The following is a 655-nucleotide window of genomic DNA, read 5'->3' as shown; positions in this document are numbered from 1 at the left end:
AGAATGAGCATGAGGATAGGATGAGGATGAGGATGAGGACGAGAATGAGGATGAGGATGATGATAGGAGGAGGATGAGCATTTGGAAGAGGATGAGGACGAGAATGAGGACGAGGATGAGGATGAGGATGAGGTAAGGATAGGATGAGGACGAGGATGAGGATAAGACGAGGATAGGACGAGGACGAGGATGAGGATGAGGAGAAGATGAGGAGGCGCAAGAGGATGAGGATAGGATGAGGATGAGCATGAGGATGAGGATAGGATGAGGACGAGGATGAGGATGAGGATAAGATCAGGATAGGATGATGATGAAGATGAGGAAGAGGATGAGTAATGGATGCGAATGAGGACGAGGATGTGGATGAGCATGAGGATGAGGGTGGGATGAGGTGGAGGATAGGATGTGGATGAGGATGAGGATGAGAATAGGATGAGGATGAGAATGAGGATGAGGATAGGATGTGGATGAGGACGAGGATGAGGACGAGGATAGGATGTGGATGAGGACGAGGATGAGGACGAGGATAGGATGTGGATGAGGACGAGGATGAGGACGAGGATAGGATGTGGATGAGGACGAGGATGAGGACGAGGATAGGATGTGGATGAGGACGAGGATGAGGACGAGGATAGGATGTGGATGAGGACGAGGA

This window comes from Lupinus angustifolius, chromosome LG06 (assembly GCF_001865875.1).
Source record: "Lupinus angustifolius cultivar Tanjil chromosome LG06, LupAngTanjil_v1.0, whole genome shotgun sequence".
Taxonomy (NCBI): Eukaryota; Viridiplantae; Streptophyta; class Magnoliopsida; order Fabales; family Fabaceae; genus Lupinus; species Lupinus angustifolius.
The sequence above is the reverse complement of the archived record's forward strand: the minus strand, read 5'-3'. Positions refer to the sequence as shown.